This window comes from Ranitomeya variabilis, chromosome 2 (assembly GCF_051348905.1).
Source record: "Ranitomeya variabilis isolate aRanVar5 chromosome 2, aRanVar5.hap1, whole genome shotgun sequence".
Taxonomy (NCBI): Eukaryota; Metazoa; Chordata; class Amphibia; order Anura; family Dendrobatidae; genus Ranitomeya; species Ranitomeya variabilis.
Genome location: NC_135233.1, coordinates 463,677,015 through 463,697,598, shown reverse-complemented (window position 1 = coordinate 463,697,598; position 20,584 = coordinate 463,677,015). Strand labels below are relative to the sequence as shown.

Genomic DNA, 20,584 nt, shown 5'->3' with positions numbered 1-20,584 from the left:
TGTATGGAGAAATATTTGTATAGGGCTATGTGCAGCATTATATGGGGCAACTATCTGTATGGGGCCATGTGCAGCATTATATGGGGCAACTATCTGTATGGGGCCATGTGCAGCATTATATGGGGCAACTATCTGCATGGGGCCATGTGCAGCATTATATGGGGCAACTATCTGCATGGGGCCATGTGCAGCATTATATGGGGCAACTATCTGTATGGGGCCATGTGCAGCATTATATGGGGCAACTATCTGTATGGGGCCATGTGCAGCATTATATGGGGCAACTATCTGCATGGGGCCATGTGCAGCATTATATGGGGCAAATATCTGTATGGGGCCATGTGCAGCATTATATGGGGCAACTATCTGTATGGGGCCATATGCAGCATTATATGGGGCAACTATCTCTATGGGGCCATGTGCAGCATTATATGGGGCAACTATCTGTATGGGGCCATGTGCAGCATTATATGGAGCAACTATCTGTATGGGGCCATGTGCAGCATTATATGGAGCAACTATGTGTATGGGGCCATGTGCAGCATTATATGGGGCAAATATCTGTATGGGGCCATGTGCAGCATTATATGGGGCAAATATCTGTATGGAGCATCTTATGGGCCGTAATCAGCATTTGTGGAGCATTATACGGGGCAAATGTGTCTATGGAGCATCTTATGGGGCCATAATCAGCATTTGTGGGGCGTTATATGGGGCAAATGTCTGTATGGAGCATCTTATGGGGCCATAATCAACATTTGTGCAGCATTATATGGGGCATATTTTAATATGGAGCATCTTATGGGGCCCATCATAAACTGTATGGAGATGGAGCATCTTATGGGGCCATCATGAACTGTATGGAGCATTATATGGGGCATATTTTAATATGGAGCATCTTATGGGGCCCATCATAAACTGTATGGAGCATTATATGGGGCGTATTTTGTATGGAGCATCTTAAGGGGCCATCATGAACTGTATGGAGCATTATATGGGGCTCCTGATTCAATATGGATATTCAAAAACACTAAACTTACTGATGTCTCAATTAATTTTACTTTAATTGGTATCTATTTTTATTTTTGGAATTTACCAGTAGCTGCTGCATTTTCCACCCTAGGCTTATACTCCAGTCATTAAGTTTTCCCAGTTTTTTGTGGCAAAATTAGGGGTCTCGGCTTATACTCGGGTCGGCTTATACTCGAGTATATACGGTAGCCCCTATGGTAAAAATATTCCCCATCCTGGCCTCCGTGTGTCTCATTCCTGGCTCCAGCCATATGTTCTCCTATCCTGCCCCCATGTGATGTCCCATCCTGCCCCATATGATCTTCCCATCCTGCCCCATGATCCTGCCCCATCATTCTCCATCGTATCCATCCTTCACCATCTGTCCCATGATCCTGCCCCATCTGTCTCCATCCTGCCCCATATTCCTGCCCGATCTGTCTCCATTCTGCCCCGTGTCTCCATTCTGCCCCGTGTCTCCATCCTGCCCCAGTGTCTCCATTCTGCCCCAGTGTCTCCATTCTGCCCCAGTGTCTGCATTCTGCCCATGTCTCCATTCTGCCCCCTTGTCTCCATTTTACCCTTGTGTCTCCAATTCTGCCCCCTTGTCTCCATTCTGCCCAGTGTCTCCATTCTGCCCCCATGTCTGCATTCTGCCCCTCGTGTCTCCATCCTGCCCCTGTGTCTCCATTCTGCCCCAGTGTCTGCATTCTGCCCCCGTGTCTGCATTCTGCCCCCGTGTCTCCAATCCTCCTCCTGTCCTTGTGTCTCTATCCTGAAACATTGCCGCTTTCAATTAAAATAATTTTTAAAAAAATTTCTTCTTAACTGACCGCTCTCCTGCGGCGAAGATCCCTCCCGGCGTTTCAGCGCGCACTCGCCGGCGAATGACAATGATGTTATACGCCGGCGATGCGCGCTGATGTCAGCTGCCAGCCTCAGATTGGCTGGCGGCTTTAACCATTGCTTTGTGGGCCCGCAAGGCAAACTGAACCTGCGTCTCGGACGCAGGTTCACGATGGAAGCTGCCTGCCGCTGGGGCCCGGTGAGCAGAAGAGACGGGTCCCGATGTGGGCCCCCTCTGCCCACCGGGCCCCATACGCCAGTCAGGGCAGTAATGCACTGATGGCGGCCCTGACAGTAATAGTGATGAGCGATCGGTGTTATCCGATCATGTTCGTATGCTAACCAATAGTGATGAGCGAGTGTACTCGTTGCTCGGGTGGTCTCCAAGTATTTATGACTGCTCGGAGATTAAGTTTTCATTGCCTCAGCTGAATGATTTACAGCTACTAGATAGCTTGATTACATGTGGGGATTCCCTAGCAACCAGGCAACTCCCACATGTACTCAGGCCAGCTGAGGTGATGAAAACTAAATCTTTGAACACTAACAAATACTCGGAGATCACCCGAGCGTGCTCGGTAAAAACCCGAGCAACGAGTACACTCGCTCATCACTACTAACCAAGTGTCTTCGGAGTGCTCGAAAAATCTGTTAGGCTGGAGTCACACATAACATATAAAAAATCGGTCCGAGAATCGCACAAATGTTTCCTGAACAGTTATCCATCTGTCATCCGATTGGAATGCGAGGATGCGATTTCCTCGCATCTGAGCGTCCGTTTGACATCCGTCTGGCGATATTTTGCCGGCGGCTAGCAAAATGGACATATAATGGATCCATGGGCTCAAATATTCTTGAAAACTTATATACAGTCTATATATATATATATATATATATGTGTGTGGGTGTGTGTCAGTGAGACTGTATACACTGCTCAAAAAAAATAAAGGGAACACTTAAACAACAGAATCACTTAAACAGCAGAATATAACTCCAAGTAAATCAAATGTAATGGGGTCTACCTTGCTGGAGTACCTCTTTCAGTACCACCCCGTGTTTCAGGAGGTCCACTCTGCTTTGGCTGGAGTCTGAATGAAGGACGCTGGCTGGAATTGCTTGGTTACATGGGCGCATATAAAAGATCACTGCTTCTCCACGCATTTCCAGTCTGACAACACTTTACTCACAGGACACAGAATATATCACACAGATACAGAGGGCAGGCCAATTGAAAAGCCGCAGGCCAGACATACATTACAATAGCCGCAGGTGGCCGGAGCCTGACGATATTTTCTGTGGGAATTACAAAGGTGGGGGAGGTCAGAAGGGGGATATCTTGTCCCCTCTGCCCAGGGGCGCAGCCTGTGGGCTGATGCATTAGGGACATGCATCTCACATGGAACCTATTATACATACATATAACTGCACAACATATTCTGGGTGCTGAGGGGTTCCGTAACACGTAACATCAAACTTCTGTGAAATCAAACTGTTCACTTAGGAAGCAACACTGTTAGACAATCAATTTTACATGCTGTTGTGCAAGTGGAATAGACAACAGATGGAAATTATTGGCAATTATCAAGACACCCCCAATAAAGGAATGGTTCTGTAGGTAGGGACCACAGAACTCAGTATCAATGCTTTCTGGCTGATGTTTTGGTCCCTTTTGAATGTTGGTTGTGCTTCACACTCGTGGTAGCATGAAACGGACTCTACAACACACACAAGTGGCTCAGGTAGTGCAGCTCATCCAGGATGGCATATCAATGTAAGCTGTGGCAAGGTTTGCTGTGTCTGTCAGCATAGTGTCCAGAGGCTGGAGGCGCTACCAGGAGACAGGCCAGTACTCCAGGAGACATGGACGGAGCCGTAGGAGAGCAACAACCCAGCAGCAGGACCGCAACCTCAGCCTTTGTGCAAGGAGGAACAGGAGGAGCACTGCCAGAGCCCTGCAAAATGACCTCCAGCAGCCACAAATGGGCATGTGTCTGCATAAACGGTTAGAAACCGACTCCATGAGCATGGTCTGAGTGCCCGACGTCCACAGATGGGGTTTGTGCTCACAGCCCAACACCGTGCAGGACGCTTGGCATTTGCCACAGAACACCAGGATTGGCAAATTCACCACTGGCGCCCTGTGCTCTACACAGATGAAAGCAGGTTCACACTGAGCACGTGACAGATGTGACAGAGTCTGGAGACGCCATGGAGAGTGATCTGCTGTCTGCAACATCCTTCAGCATGACCAGTTTGGCAGTGGGTCAGTAATGGTGTGGGGTGGCATTTCTTTGGAGGGCCACATAGCCCTCCGTGTGCTTGCCAGAGGAAGCCTGACTGCCATTAGGTACCGGGATGAGATCCTCAGACCCCTTGTGAGACCATATGCTGGTGCGGTTGGCTCTGGGTTCCTCCTAATGCAGGATAATGCCAGACCTTATGTGGCTGGAGTGTGTCAGCAGTTCCTGCAAGATGAAGCATTGAAGTTATGGACTAGCCCGTCTGTTCCCCAGACCTGAATCCGATTGAACACATCTGGGACATCATGTCTCGCACCATCCACCAACGTCACGTTGCACCAGGAGTTGGTGGATGCTTTAGTCCAGGTCTGGGAGGAGATCCCTCAGGAGACCATCTGCTGCCTTATCAGGAGCATGCCCAGGCTTTGTAGGGAGATCATACAGGCACATTGAGGCCACACACACTACTGAGCATCATTTCCTTGTCTTGAGGCATTTCCACTGAAGTTGGATCAGCCTGTAACTTCATTTTCCACTTTGATTTTGAGCATCATTCCAATTCCAGACCCCAGTGGGATATTAGTTGTGATTTACGTTGATCATTTTTAGGTTTTATTCTTCTCAACACATTCCACTATGTAATGAATACAGATTTACAACAGGAATATTTCACTCAGTGATATCTAGGATGTGGGATTTTAGAGTTCCCTTTATTATTTCGAGCAGTGTGTGTGTATGTATGTATATATATATATATATATATATATATATATATATATATATACACTCACTGGCCACTTTATTAGGTACACCTGTCCAACTTCTTGTTAACACTTAATTTCTAATCAGCCAATCACATGGCGGCAACTCAGTGCATTTAGGCATGTAGACATGGTCAAGACAATCTCCTGCAGTTCAAACCGAGCATCAGTATGGGGAAGAAAGGTGATTTGAGTGCCTTTGAACGTGGCATGGTTGTTGGTGCCAGAAGGGCTGGTCTGAGTATTTCAGAAACTGCTGATCTACTGGGATTTTCACGCACAACCATCTCTAGGGTTTACAGAGAATGGTCCGAAAAAGAAAAAAAATCCAGTGAGCGGCAGTTCTGTGGGCGGAAATGCCTTGTTGATGCCAGAGGTCAGAGGAGAATGGGCAGACTGGTTCGAGCTGATAGAAAGGCAACAGTGACTCAAATCGCCACCCGTTACAACCAAGGTAGGCCTAAGAGCATCTCTGAACGCACAGTGCGTCGAACTTTGAGGCAGATGGGCTACAGCAGCAGAAGACCACACCGGGTACCACTCCTTTCAGCTAACAGGAAACTGAGGCTACAATTTGTACAAGCTCATCGAAATTGGACAGTAGAAGATTGGAAAAACGTTGCTTGGTCTGATGAGTCTCGATTTCTGCTGCGACATTCGGATGGTAGGGTCAGAATTTGGCGTAAACAACATGAAAGCATGGATCCATCCTGCCTTGTATGGAGCATCTTTGGGATGTGCAGCCGACAAATCTGCGGCAACTGTGTGATGCCATCATGTCAATATGGACCAAAATCTCTGAGGAATGCTTCCAGCACCTTGTTGAATCTATGCCACGAAGAATTGAGGCAGTTTTGAAGGCAAAAGGGGGTCCAACCCGTTACTAGCATGGTGTACCTAATAAAGTGGCCGGTGAGTGTATATACATATACATATACATATACATATATATATATATACACACACACTTATATGTGTGTGTATATATGTGTGTATATATATGTGTGTGTGTACACACATATATATACAGTACAGACCAAAAGTTTGGACACACCTTCTCATTTAAAGATTTTTCTGTATTTTCATGACTATGAAAATTGTACATTCACACTGAAGGCATCAAAACTATGAACTAACACATGTGGAATTATATACTTAACAAAATAGTGTGAAACAACTAAAATTATGTCTTATATTCTAGGTTCTTCAAAGTAGCCACCTTTTGTTTTGATGACTGCGAGTGGTCTTCCAACAATCTTGAAGGAGTTCCCAGAGATGCTTAGCACTTGTTGGCCCATTTGCCTTCACTCTGCGGTCCAGCTCACCCCAAACCATCTCAATTGGGTTCAGGTCTGGTGACTGTGGAGGCCAGGTCATCTGGCGTAGCACCCCATCACTCTCCTTCTTGGTCAAATAGCCCTTACACAGCCTGGAGGTGTGTTTGGGGTCATTGTCCTGTTGAAAAATAAATGATGGTCCAACTAAACGCAAACCGGATGGTATAGCATGCTGCTGCAAGATGCTGTGGTAGCCATGCTGGTTCAGTATGCCTTCAGTTTTGAATAAATCCACAACAGTGTCACCAGCAAAGCACATCCACACCATCACACCTCCTCCTCCATGCTTCACGGTGGGAACCAAGCATGTAGAGTCCATCCGTTCACCTTTTCTGCGTCGCACAAAGACACGGTGGTTGGAACCAAAGATCTCAACTTTGGACTTATCAAACCAAAGCACAGATTTCCAGTGGTCTAATGTCCATTCCTTGTGTTCTTTAGGCTACTTTCACACTAGCGTCGTTCGACGCACATCGCAATGCGTCGTTTTGGAGAAAATACGCATCCTGCAAAGTTGCCCGCAGGATGCGTTTTACCTCCATAGACTTTCATTAGCGATGCATTGCGATGGATTGCCACACGTCGCATCCGTCGTGCGACAGATGCGTCGTGTTTTGGCGCACCATCGGCACAAAAAACATTCCATGTAACTTTTTTGTGCGTCGTGTCCGCCATTTTCGACCACGCATGCGCGGCCGAAACTCCGCCGCCTCCTCCCCGGAACTCACAATGGGCAGTGGATGCGTTGTAAAACTGCATCCGCTGCCCACGTTGTGCTACCTTAACACACTGTCCGTCGGTACGTCGGGCTGACGGTTTGCGACAGCCCCTACCGACGGACTAGTGTGAAAGTAGCCTTAGCCCAAACAAGTCTCTTCTGCTTGTTGCCTGTCCTTAGCAGTGGTTTCCTAGCAGCTATTTTACCATGAAGGCCTGCTGCACAAAGTCTCCTCTTAACAGTTGTTGTAGAGATGTGTCTGCTGCTAGAACTCTGTGTGGCATTGACCTGGTCTCTAATCTGAGCTGCTGTTAACCTGCGATTTCTGAGGCTGGTGACTCGGATAAACTTATCCTCAGAAGCAGAGGTGACTCTTGGTCTTCCTTTCCTGGGGCAGTCCTCATGTGAGCCAGTTTCTTTGTAGCGCTTGATGGTTTTTGCCACTGCACTTGGGGACACTTTCAAAGTTTTCCCAATTTTCCAGACTGACTGACCTTCATTTCTTAAAGTAATGATGGCCACTCGTTTTTCTTTACTTAGCTGCTTTTTTCTTGCCATAATACAAATTCTAACAGTCTATTCAGTAGGACTATCAGCTGTGTATCCACCAGACTTCTGCACAACACAACTGATGGTCCCAACTCCATTTATAAGGCAAGAAATCCCACTTATTAAACCTGACAGGGCACACCTGTGAAGTGAAAACCATTCCCGGTGACGACCGCTTGAAGCTCATCAAGAGAACGCCAAGAGTGTGCAAAGCTGTCATCAAAGCAAAAGGTGGCTACTTTGAAGAACCTAGAACATAAGACATAATTTCAGTTGTTTCACACTTTTTTGTTAAGTATATAATTTCACATGTGTTAACTCAGTTTTGATGCCTTCAGTATGAATGTACAATTTTCATAGTCATGAAAATACAGAAAAATCTTTAAACGAGGTGTGTCCAAACTTTTGGTCTGTACCATATACACAATCAAAAAGGAGAGAAACAAAAAAAAAGGTGACGGCACCACTTAGCAGCAAAGTTAGATAATCACATATGTGGCACACATGCGTCAACTATACCATAGGATACCGGGTCGGTGAGTGCTACCCGTTTTTTTTCTATTTTTTGCATAATTATATATATATATATATATATATATATATATATATATATATATATATATATATATGTGTATATATCTATATATATATATATATATACACACACACACACATATATACATAATTATTCGTTTTTATAGCGCCATTTATTCCATGGCGCTTAACATGTGAAAAAGGGGGCAAGCATAGAAAAGTACAATAAACATGAGCAATACAAGGCACACATAGGTACAGAAGGAGGGAGGACCCTGCCCGTGAGGGCTCAGTCTACAGGGGATGGGTTAGGATACATATGAAAGCCAAAGAAGAACAAGGATCCCTAAAATATAACTTTTTTATCAAACTAGTATAAAAACTTTATTTAACAATCATCATTTAAGAAAGTGAAAAGGTATTCAATGTACCTAAACAACCCTAGGTCGCGCTACAATGAGAACTGCCTGACAGTGGAGGTTGGCACCCTACTTTTTCTCGGTTGGCGCCCCCACTCCTCGGCAGCTCACCCTTTTGTACTCTAGAACAGAGGTCCCCAACCGCCGGTCCGCGGACCAGGACCGGGCCGTTGGGGTTTTTCAGCCGGTCCGCGGCGCCGCTGACAGCTAGCTCCGCGGCCCTGCGCCTGGTCAGAGCTCGCACTGTGTGGATTTATAATGTTTTCTGCCGTAGCCGTGACAGCTCGCAGCTCCCGGCAGAGAACATTATGCAGGACGGGGTGGGGCATCGGGCGGGTCTTAGTGACGCAGCCCTCCACAGCACAGCGGGGCGGGTCTTAGTGACGCGGCCCTCCTGCGCAGCATGGTGTGTTCCTGACGGGGTGGGGCGGCAGGCTCTCCTCACTGACACGCCCCCGGCAGAACATGTTATGTGGGGCGTGCTGGGGCAGCAGACTGGCTTCAGTGACGCGGCTCCCGGTACCGGTGTTCAGTGTGTAGCGCTGCTAAGCAGCAGCGCTATATACACTGACGCTCAATGTACAATGCTGCTACTTAGGAGCGCTGTACACCGAGGTCCCGCCAGCATCCTCCCCATACAGCGCTGTCTGGTGCATATAGCAGTGCTAGTAGCAGTGCTGTACACTGAAACTCAATGTACAGTGCAGCTACTCGCAGAATGTGCTCAGGCAGGAGCAGGGACAAGCAGGTCATGTGTGTCCAGCGCTCCTTCCCCTCCTGCTAGCTGCGAGCTGGAGGGGGAGGGGCCATATGACCAAAGCCCCGCCCCTGCCCCACCCCCACCGGGCCATGGAAAACTGGTCTTGCTTAAAGCCGGTCCCTGGTGCAAAAAAGGTTGGGGACCTCTGCTCTAGAAAATACCTATAATAGAGAAGGAACTAGTGAACCCTTAAAATACTGTACCTATGCTGCCACCTGCCTGGCAGTGGAGGTAGACACCCAAATTTGCTGCGGTAGGTGCCCCCACTCAACGAAGACTACCCCTAGGGTCCCTCATAATCCCTACAGTAACAGATAGACAAAGAATAATGTCCCATACACACCTCCGATACCCAAATGAGAAAAAATAAACAAAACAAAAATAATAATAAGTACAGGTTCAGTTTGAAACTGGTACCCACAAGGGTATACCATCAGGTACAATGACCTGAACCATAAAAATATATGTGCACACAGAGTGCGGCAAATGTGTGTTTGTCCAGATACAGTTTTTACAAAAGCACCAAAGTGCCTACAGACATGCAGATATCAAATTTCAAACATGCACTCCTCTATCAATAAACAAGTCCCATCTTGTCTTGCTATATGATGTCTTATGATATATGATGTCTTATGATATAAGAGTACTCAAAATGAGAGATTGGTTACTCAATGATAACCAGATATCCACTATGATCTAATAATCAGTAGCATAATACTCGACAACCATTTTGTAACTACAAGATGTAAACAGACCAAAACATAAGTCCTCTGGGTAGTAGGGACATAATCACAGCCAAATAGGCAAAAAATAATAAATGGAGGAGAACTCTCTGCCACAGCAAACAAGGAACACAATCATCCTGACAATGCAAATAAATAAGGAGTATATGATATCACCGCTATACTCATACTTATACTCCAAATCCCCTAATCTCACTGAGGGAGCGACCACCTCAATAGCCTTGAAGGATAGGGATCCAATGTCCCCTCCATGCTCAATGTTGATATGACGCGCAATTGGAGTGTCCCTGCCGTGCCTAATGTCCTCAAGGTGTTCGCTGATGCGATTAGGGGATTTGGATAGGAGGATCTTGCAACGTGAAACAAGGTGGATTTATCTATTAAAATCTATGAGCCCCTTGGGCCTCAATGAACAGTTATCCTTTGCTAGTTTCATCTAGGTGTCTAATGTGGTAATCCTGTGTATATCATGTTAGCCATGTGTATATTTTTATACTTGTTGCATTTTTAAGGTCATATTGTTTGACTTTTCTAATTCTTTATATCCGGACTTTATTTTTCTTCTTTGGTTTTTGTCCGTGTGTTCACTCACCAGTGACATCCCTGTTTCTTGTTTTGTACAATTTAATTTTTTTTCCGTAATAGTGTTACAATCACTATGGCTGCCTGTTTATCTGTGTGCCGCTGGAAGCCCGGTAACGCTCTGTTATCTTCTTTATTTGGTATTTACTTCTATTACTACTGCGCTGCCTGTAATGACATTTGGTGGCCACTGAGCGCTGTTTCACCTCATTGCGCATGCGCAGGTTTAGCGGCCATTTTCTTGTAGCCTGCTCAGCTCCATTTCTGTTGTACATCTATCATCCGGTCTCTGCATTGTCAGTTCCGGTTAGCCGCTTTGCGCTCAGTGCGTTCCAGGCGGCTCTATGACGTGGGTTCCGGGTGACTCCACCTGGAGTATTTGCCAGAGTTTTTGGATTACGGCTTTAATATAAAAGGGGAACATGGTGAGTGCTGTCTATCTCAACAGCTCCTTTATCGTCTGTGTGGCTGCTCAACCCCTGATGAACCCCCACTATTCCCAATGGGAAGGAAACGCGTCGGGCATGGTCTGGGGACTTTCTAATGGATGTTGATTATATACATCCGCACTTCTGGGTCGATTTAGACAAATAGGTCGGGAGACCACAGCAAATAGATGAGTATAGCGGTGATATCATATACTCCTTATTTATTTGCATTGGCATGATGATTGTGTTCCTTGTTTGCTGTGGCAGAGAGTTCTCCTCCATTTATTATTTTTTGCCTATTTGGCTGTGATTATGTCCCTACTACCCAGAGGACTTATGTTTTGGTCTGTTTACATCTTGTAGTTACAAAATGGTTGTCGAGTATTATGCTACTGATTATTAGATCATAGTGGATATCTGGTTATCATTGAGTAACCAATCTCTCATTTTGAGTACTCTTATATCATAAGACATCATATATCATAAGACATCATATAGCAAGACAAGATGGGACTTATTTATTGATAGAGGAGTGCATGTTTGAAATTTGATATCTGCATTTCTGTAGGCACTTTGGTGCTTTTGTAAAAACTGTATCTGGACAAACACACATTTGCCGCACTCTGTGTGCCCATATATTTTTATGGTTCAGGTCATTGTACCTGATGGTATTCCCTTGTGGGTACCAGTTTGAAACTGAACCTGTACTTATTATTATTTTTGTTTTGTTTATTTTTTCTCATTAATTTTTTCCTTGTTTTTCTTTTTTTTGGGTATCGGAGGTGTGTATGGAACATTATTCTTTGTCTATCTGTTACTGTAGGGATTGTGAGGGACCCTAGGGGTAGTCTTCGTTGAGTGGGGGCACCTACCGCAGCAAATTAGGGTGTCTACCTCCACTGCCAGGCAGGTGGCAGCATAGGTACTGTATTTTTAGGGTTCACTAGTTCCTTCTCTATTATAGGTATTTTCTAGAGTACAAAAGGGTGAGCTGCCGAGGAGTGGGAGCGCCGACCGAGAAAAAGTAGGGTGCCAACCTCCACTGTCAGGCAGTTCTCATTGTAGCGCGACCTAGGGTTGTTTAGGTACATTGAATACCTTTTCACTTTCTTAAATGATGATTATGTTAAATAAAGTTTTTATACTAGTTTGATTAAAAGTTATATTTTAGGGATCCTTGTTCTTCTTTGGTTTTCATAGTTTTCTAGGATTTCGACCTACCGTAGTTTGGTTTCTTCTGGATGGGTTGGGATACACTAGTAGAGGGTAGAGCTGGTCGAGTGGTGGTTCAGTAGACTGAGGATCACTGCAGGTTGTAGGATTGTCGGAAGAGGTGGGTCTTCACGTTCCTTTTGAAGGATTCCGCTGTAGGCGAAAGTCTGATGTGTTGGGGCAGAGTTCCAGAGTATGGGGGAAGCACGGGAGAAGTCTTGTATGCGATTGTAAGAAGAAGAGATAAGAGGGGCGTAGAGAAGGAGATCTTGAGAGGATCGAAGGTTGCGTGTAGGTAAGTACCGGGAGACCATGTCACAGCTGTATGGAGGAGACTGGTTGTGGATGGCTTTGTATGTCATAGTTAGGGTTTTGAACTGGAGCCTCTGGACAATAGGAAGCCAGTGAAGGGCTTGGCAGAGAAGAGAGGCTGGGGAATAATCGGGAGAGATGGATTAGTCAGGCAGCAGAGTGTAGGATAGATTGGAGTGGTGCAAGAGTGCTAGAGGAGAGGCCAGAAAGGAGCTTGCAATAGTCGAGGCGGGAGATGATGAGGGCGAGCACGAGTATTTTTGCATTTGGCGGGGCAGAGTGAGATGGGAGGGAAAGATGATAATTCCTGTTTTGTCCATGTTCAGTTTTAGAAGGCAAGCAGTCAGGTCCAGATAGGTAATTCTGCGTATCATCGGCATAGAGAGGATACTGCAAACTGTGAGATTCTATGAGCTGTCCCAGGCCGAAGGTGTAGATGGAGAAGAGTAGGGGTCCTAGGACTGAGCCTTGGGGAAACACCGACAGACAGGGGGCGAGGTGAGGAGGTGGTGTGGGTGAGGGAGACACTAAATGTCCGGTCGGTTAGATATGAGGAGATCCAGGGATAGGGCCAAACCTGTGATGCCAAGAGATGAGAGAATCTGTAACATGCGGGAATGGTTGACAGTGTCAAAGGCAGAAGACAGGTCAAGGAGAAAGAGAACAGAGTAGTGTCGCCTGCTCTTGGCGGTTAGTAGGTCATTGGTGACTTTAGATAGGGCAGTTTCAGTTGAGTGATGCGGTCGGAAGCCTGATTGACTGGTTACAAATATGGAGCAGGAAGAGTGGTGGGAGGACAGTTCAAGATGGACATGCTGTTCCAGTAGTTTTGAGGTATAAGGGAGAAGTGATAATGGGCGATAGCTAGACACAGAGGATGGGTCAAGGGAGGGCTTTTTGAGGATGGGTGTAATTGAGGCATGTTTGAAGGATGAGGGGGAAGACACCATTTGCAAGTTAAAGGTTGAAGAGATGTGCTAGGGTTGAGATGAAAACTGTGGCGAGCTTAGGAACGAGGTGGGACGGGAGCAGGTCAAGCGTGCAAGTGGTGATATGTGATCTTGACAGAAGGGTGGAGAAGCTGGTTTTGGAAGAACAGGGCTGAGCAGTTAAAATGTGGGGCATTGGGGCTGCGGGCCAAAGCTTTGTCTGATGTTATCGATCTTCTGCTTAAAGAATGAAGCAAAGTCTTCAGCAGAAATGAGAGAAGAGGGAGGAGGTGCTGAGGGACCACATACACACAATCACTTATATTTGTTTCATGTGCAAACATATTTGAACATTGTATGTAATATTATTGTCTACAATAGAGAATGAAAAAAGGTTGAACAAGGAGATTAAAAAAAAAATAATAAAAAAAATGATGTAATATACCTTTATTTAGCTTACAATAACACATACAAATCTGCATGAAAACCCGCATCAAAACAGTGTGGATTTTCAACTGCGTTTTCTGCCAAGAGAGGCAGAAACCACAATTTTACACAAGAAAATCCGCAAAATGCACACAGCCTTAATGCTACCTTTAAACGTGGTGGTTGTACTTTTTGTAACTGGGTTCCAAATAACGTACTTACCGATAACGGTATTTCTCTGATCCCATGATGGCACCACGGAGAGAGAGGGATCCGCCCTCAGGGACCCGCCCTCAGGGACAGGAAACCTACAGGTGAAAAAGGCGGTACCTCTCTCCCACATCAGTTGGTTTACAGAGACTTAACAGAACTTCAGCTGTAACTTAAATGTTATCAAACAAAACTTTTTTAATTTTAACTTATCAGAGGCACCGCGTGACTAAATATTAAGATTAATTCTAGTGTTCACACTCACATGTGAAGAGAGGGAATGTACGGGTGCCGTCATGGGATCAAAGAAATACCGTTATCGGTAAGTAACTACGATATTCTCTTACCCCATGACGGCACCACGGAGAGAATTTCATAGATGTACATTAGTGAGGGACGACTGCCTCTAGAACCCTTCTGCCAAAGGTGAGGTCTGAAGAGGGAGTCAGGTCCAGTTGGTAGTGTTTAAAGAAAGTGGAAAGAGACGACCAAGTGGCTGCCCTACATATCTGTTCAATTGATGCTCCTGCTCTCTCCGCCCAGGAGGCCGCCACCGATGTGGTTGAGTGAGCCCTGACTTCCTCTGGAATGTTCTCATTACTTGATGAATACGAAAGGATGATGGCGTCCCTTATCCATCTCGCAAGAGTGGCCTTCGATGCTTTATGCCCTTTACAGGTCCTTCTCAAAAAATTAGCATATAGTGTTAAATTTCATTATTTACCATAATGTAATGATTACAATTAAACTTTCATATATTATAGATTCATTATCCACCAACTGAAATTTGTCAGGTCTTTTATTGTTTTAATACTGATGATTTTGGCATACAACTCCTGAAAACCCAAAAAACCTGTCTCAATAAATTAGCATATTTCACCCGTCCAATCAAATAAAAGTGTTTTTTAATAACAAACAAAAAAACCATCAAATAATAATGTTCAGTTATGCACTCAATACTTGGTCGGGAATCCTTTGGCAGAAATGACTGCTTCAATGCGGCGTGGCATGGAGGCAATCAGCCTGTGACACTGCTGAGATGTTATGGAGGCCCAGGATGCTTCAATAGCGGCCTTAAGCTCATCCAGAGTGTTCGGTCTTGCGTCTCTCAACTTTCTCTTCACAATATCCCACAGATTCTCTATGGGGTTCAGGTCAGGAGAGTTGGCAGGCCAATTGAGCACAGTAATACCATGGTCAGTAAACCATTTACCAGTGGTTTTGGCACTGTGAGCAGGTGCCAGGTCGTGCTGGAAAATGAAATCTTCATCTCCATAAAGCATTTCAGCCGATGGAAGCATGAAGTGCTCCAAAATCTCCTGATAGCTAGCTGCATTGACCCTGCCCTTGATGAAACACAGTGGACCAACACCAGCAGCTGACATGGCACCCCACACCATCACTGACTGTGGGTACTTGACACTGGACTTCAGGCATTTTGGCATTTCCTTCTCCCCAGTCTTCCTCCAGACTCTGGCACCTTGATTTCCGAATGACATGCAAAATTTGCTTTCATCAGAAAAAAGTACTTGGGACCACTTAGCAACAGTCCAGTGCTGCTTCTCTGTAGCCCAGGTCAGGCGCTTCTGCCGCTGTTTATGGTTCAAAAGTGGCTTTACCTGGGGAATGCGGCACCTGTAGCCCATTTCCTGCACACGCCTGTGCACGGTGGCTCTGGATGTTTCCACACCAGACTCAGTCCACAATCTTCCTCAGGGTCCGGTCACCTCTTCTCGTTGTACAGCGTTTTCTGCCACATTGTTTCCTTCCAACAGACTTACCATTGAGGTGCCTTGATACAGCACTCTGGGAACAGCCTATTTGTTGAGAAATTTCTTTCTGGGTCTTACCCTCTTGCTTGAGGGTGTCAATGATGGCCTTCTTGACATCTGTCAGGTCGCTAGTCTTACCCATGATGGGGGTTTTGAGTAATGAACCAGGCAGGGAGTTTTTAAAAGCCTCAGGTATCTTTTGCATGTGTTTAGAGTTAATTAGTTGATTCAGAAGATTAGGGTAATAGGTCGTTTAGAGAACCTTTTTGTTGATATGCTAATGCAGCACCCCAGAGTCCTGGTTGTTGCAGTACTGTGGCTCCGCCACTATGGAGAGCTATGGTACGTCTGATTGCACTAAGGAGTTTCTCTGATCAGGTACACTCACACCACACTTCACACTCCGGCCACCAGGAGGGGTGGTCCTATTTAGTAGGCCACTCCTCACAACTCTGGTAAAACTGGGGGTTGGACAGGAAGACAGAGAGAAGTAGCTGGGAAGAGCTAGTGAGAGGACCTGTCAGGGATGGGATCCTGGCAGACTCCTCAGAGCAGAACAAACCAGTGAACAACGGGAATACAGCAAAGAGGAATTAATACCAGAAGGAGTCGTGCTGTTAGACCGAGGCAACATCCTTCTGAGGCGCAAACAGTCGGTGGCCGGAACGCCGAGCAAGTAAGAGACTTTAAGTACACTGCAAACCACGGCCGGACAGCCAATTATAGGTTGGCTGTCTCACTTAACACCTAAGCAGACAACGGAGGCAGCTGTGGGAGAGGGGCGACTCTAGGGTCCCGGAAGAACTCCAGGCCTACCCCGTCATACGGGTGCGTCCTACCATATCATCTGGGGGACGGAGAAAACGAACATCAGAGACAGACAGAAACAGTTGTGAGGACTATCCCGGGAGCTCAGCAGGGAAGAACTACAACACTCAGCGCTAGAAGGTAGACACTGATTCCCACCTGTAAAGAGAACTCCTGATGTGCCTTTGGACCGGCCGGTCTCTGACAACCCAGTTAACAGTGCTCTGGACTGAGGTCTCCAACACCTTCAGTAAAGAGGTAAAGAGACTGCAACCTGGTGTCCTCGTTATTTATTGCGACCGGCACTTCACAACTGCACCACCAACATCCACACCACTTATTGCACCGGACGTCCCCCACTGACAGACAGGGCCACGGACCGGGTCTAGCCACCGTGACAACCCCAGGACTGAGACCTAGAGGCCCGGCTCCGGGTACCCCTCGGCCCTGCGGCGGTGTGGGGGCGCTCCAAATCTTGGCGTCACGAACAGGATCTACTTAAGCCTGAAGAATCAGGTCATGTGTGCCTTGGAACTGTGATTTATTGCGCTTGAATTGTACTTTATTGAAAAGACTGTGTATTGCCATTTACCGCCAAAATTCGCCATTGCCGCGCACGGAGGGAGGAGCCTTAGCTACGTGGGCGGAATCAGCCAAAAGAAGCGCGGAACGGAAAGCGCGGTAAGGCGCCAATCCCGGAAGAGGAGCTCCGACCTCCAGCAGGTTCGTGGGAGGAAGGGACAGCCATGTCTGAGTCGGGAGGAGAGGAGGTGGCGGTCGCAGCCGCGGACGCAGGGGCAGCTCCGGTCCCCGCAGCGGACGGAGCCGCGGCCCTAATACCACCACCGGTAGCCGCAGAACCCGCTGTTCCTCCCAACCAGCCGGACGCTGCCGCTAACACAAAAGCCATAATGCCCTCTATGCCGTACCTGCCCGGAGCGGCTTGGCTTCCGCGATACTCTGGGGAGTCGCATACGTTCACTGACTTTAAAGAGGGGCTCTGCAGCCTGCTCGAGTTCTATCCCCTAACCGAGCCTCAGAAGGTCCATATGATAACCGGCCAACTCTTTGGGGCGGCTCTGAGAGAATTGAAATCCTGGCCCGCTGAGGATAAAGAAACTGCACAACAGATTTTTGCCAAGCTTAAAGCCACCTTTGATACTCGCACTGCTACGGAAATTAAACTGACTTTTTATGGATGCAAACAAAGGCCACAGGATAGCTTACGGGATTATGCCCTTAATCTCCAGGAAGCGATGCGGGCCATTAAGCAGAGTGACCCCGGCAGCGTGCAGGATGAGGATAAAATCCTGAAGGAGCGGTTCATTGAGGGGCTCCTGTGCAGTCACCAGCGGGGCCAATTGCACTTCCTGGCCATGCAAAATCCAGACTTGACTTTTGCGCAGTTTAAAGATAAAGCTATCCAGCCCAGCCGCGCAGTACCACCCAGGCGCCCCGCTCTCACATACCACCAGGAGGTGGCATCGGATACCCCAGTTGCCGCGGAGGCCGGCGCCCAGAGCTTCGAGGACGACTCCCCTGCAGGACTCCGTCTCCAGATGCAAGAGCTAACCAAGAGCGTTGCTGCCCTGGCCCGGACGGTGCAGTCCCTACAGGAGGCCCCCAAAGAGAAGATCCAGTTGGCTTCCAGCCCGGAGGATGTCCCTTGGATGCGACAGAGGAGGACTCCGCCGACCAGGAGCCGGCCCGACGATCGCTTCCACCAGGATGGACGACCCATCTGCCGCCGCTGTCACCAGGTGGGCCATCTTGCAAGGTACTGTCCTTTAAACGAGCAACCCCTGGGGCAAAGGGCCAACCCCCAGGAGTAGGACGGTCAGGCCCGCAGCATTGGAGAACCAAGTATATTGGAGGACGACCAGTTCTCCCTGTAGTGGTTGATGGAATCCCCTTGAATGCTTTGCTGGACACCGGTTCTCAGGTGACGACTATACCTTACGTGCTCTACAAACGGTATTGGGAGGACGCTGATATTACTCGTGGCCCTGACGATGATTTCACCATAATCGCCAGTAATGGTCAGCCGTTGCCACAAGTGGGGTATAAGGAGGTCACCATCAAAGTGGGGCGGGTGGAATTGAAAGCCCAAGGGATTGTGATTGTTGATATTGATCGCCGAGAATGTAATCCCATGATGACTCTTGGTACTAATGTTATAGAAAATTGTCTTGCAGAAGTGATTGTTTTGTTGCAACAGGTGGCAGAAACCGCTGGCCACAGTGAGCAATGTGCCCTGCAGAAGGAAATCAGAGCTCTGATGCAGAGACAGCAGGTAGAGCTGACTGGTGGTGAGATTGGTCGTGTCACTGTGAGTGATTCAAACCCCATTGCGATACCCCCCAAGAGTGAAATGTTAATATGGTGTCGAGCAGCCATAGGCCTCAGGGGTAAGGACTACCAGGCCTTGGTAGAACCCGTATATTCAGACAATAGGCCTACTGTTCTGACAGCCCGGGGGGTGGTCGACGTCCGTCAGGGGAGAGTGCCCGTACGTGTCCTCAATTGTGGGGAGGAAGAGGTTCACCTCACCAAGTATACCACGCTCGCCAAATTGTTCACTGTCAATAATAATGTGATACAGACACCTGAACCCTTGGTCCCGTCAAACTTGGCGGAGAACAAAGGTTCTGCAGAGCCCTTGAAGGACTGGTGTCGGGAATTGCATGTGGGCACTGACTCTACCCCATCCCATCAAAAACAGGGGGCCTACAGGGTGGTACACGAGTACGAGCAGATATTCAGCAAACACCCCTCAGATTTTGGGCAGGTGAAAGGGATCAAACATCACATCCCCACGGGAGATCACCGAACCATAAAAGAGAGATATCGCCCTGTACCCCCAGCTCATTACCAGTGTGCCAAGGACATGTTGCGGGAAATGAAGGAGGCTGGGGTGGTGAGAGACAGCTGTAGCCCCTGGGCAGCTCCGTTAGTCCTTGTTAAAAAGAAAGATGGTACAATGAGGATGTGTGTTGATTACAGGCAGTTGAATCGCATTACACATAAGGACGCATACCCACTGCCTAGGATAGAGGAGTCTCTGGCTGCCTTAAAATCTGCTAACTACTTCTCTACCTTAGATCTCACCAGTGGGTACTGGCAGGTTCCTGTAGCGGAGGCGGACAAAGAGAAGACGGCCTTCACGACGCCAATGGGTCTCTGTGAGTTCAGCTACATGCCCTTCGGATTGTGCAATGCTCCCGGAACGTTCCAGAGGATGATGGAGTGCTGCCTGGGACACCTGAACTTTGAAACCGTGCTGCTATATTTGGATGATGTCATTGTCTTCTCTAAGACCTACGAAGACCACCTGAAGCACCTGGCCGAGGTGTTTGAAGCCCTATCCAACTTTGGCTTAAAGGTGAAACCGTCCAAGTGTCATCTGCTGAAACCTAAAGTGCAGTACCTGGGCCATGTGGTGAGCGCTGAAGGAGTGGCCCCAGACCCCGACAAGGTCACAGTGATTAAGGACTGGCCAAAGCCCAGTGACCTCCACGAAGTCCGGCAGTTCCTCGGGCTGGTAGGCTATTACCGGAGGTTCATTAAGGACTTCACCAAGAAGGCCGCACCCTTGCAAAACCTGTTGGTGGGCCAACCAAAGAAGACCAAGGGGAGGAACACCCCCTTTGATTGGAACGAAGAGCTGGAGGAATCCTTCACCTGTTTGAAGTCGGCACTGACGGGAGAAGAGGTACTGGCTTACCCCGAATACGACCAACCATTTGTGCTGTACACAGATGCCAGTAATGTGGGACTAGGAGCCGTGCTGTCTCAAGTCCAGAAAGGCAAGGAAAGAGTGATCGCTTACGCCAGCAGGAAACTCCGTCCCACGGAAAGGAACCCTGACAACTACAGTTCCTTCAAACTGGAATTCCTTGCCCTTGTCTGGGCAGTGACAGAGAGGTTTAAGCACTACCTGGCCTCCGCGAAATTCACCGTCTTCACGGACAACAATCCGCTAACGCAT

General features: G+C 47.5%; 1 long non-coding RNA gene across 1 annotated transcript in view; it reads right to left on the bottom strand.

The window, feature by feature from the left end:
* LOC143806715 (uncharacterized) overlaps window positions 1-20,584 on the bottom strand; it is a 55,327-nt gene that overhangs the window by 18,647 nt on the left and 16,096 nt on the right. The window contains exon 2 of the long non-coding RNA XR_013221551.1: window positions 14,030-14,115. This is a non-coding gene — a long non-coding RNA (uncharacterized LOC143806715). The remainder of the gene's footprint in view (window positions 1-14,029; window positions 14,116-20,584) is intronic.